Consider the following 1031-nt stretch of genomic DNA (forward strand, 5'->3'; position numbering starts at 1 on the left):
ACCAGGAGCGGCCACTGTACTCCAGTCTGGGTGACAGAGTGAGACTCCAACTCAAAAAAATAAAAACAGATAAAGCAGAAAATGGAGGCTTAGGGGCATATGAAAGAAAAAATAGATAAACAAGTGGAAACTATTTGAAAATATGGTAGATTTTAAACCAAGTAATCAATAATCTCTTTAAATGTGAACAGTTTAAATAATGCACACTAATTAGAAGACAGAAACTCAAAGCAGATCAAAAGAAAGAAAAAAAATAAGACCCAACTATATGTTGTCACAAGAAACCCACCTATATAAGGACACCAAAAGGTTTAAAGTAAAGAGTGGAGAAATATACACCATGCTATCACTAGTCAAATGAAAACTAACAGAATAATATTTCATTGTGTATTGATACCACATTTTCTTTATCTATTAATCTGTTAACACACACTTAGGTTAACTATTCTGTGTCTTGGCTATTGTGAATATCTGCAGTAAACATGGAAATGCAGATATCTTTGATATACAGATTTCCTTTCTTTAGGATATGTACACGGTGGGATTGCTGGATCACATGATAGTTCCATTTTTAGATTTTCGAGAAACCTCCATACTGTTTTCCACAATAGTTATACAACTTTACATTTCCACAAACAGTGTATTGAGCATATCCCTTTTTTTGCATGTTCACCAGTATTTGTTATGTTTTGTCTTTTTTATCTATTCTAACTGGGGAGAGATGATATCTCATTGTGGTTACAATTTATATTTCTCTGATTATTAGTGATGTTGAGCATATTTAAATATATCTGCTAGCTATGTGTATGTCTTTTTTTTTTTAGAAATATCTATGCTGGTCTTTTGCTCATTTTTAATAATTATTTTTTAAAATGTTTCTCTTACAGACGTGCAGAATATTGTGGTGGTTACCAGAGGCATGAAGAGAAGAGGAAGAAGAAATGCATAGAAATTGGTTAATGGGTAGAAAAATACAGCCAGATAGAAGGAATAAGTTCAAGTACTAAGTAGTAACATAGAGAAATTATAAC

This window comes from Carlito syrichta, unplaced genomic scaffold (assembly GCF_000164805.1).
Source record: "Carlito syrichta isolate Samal-C Ts95f unplaced genomic scaffold, Tarsius_syrichta-2.0.1 Scaffold308592, whole genome shotgun sequence".
Classification (NCBI taxonomy): Eukaryota; Metazoa; Chordata; class Mammalia; order Primates; family Tarsiidae; genus Carlito; species Carlito syrichta.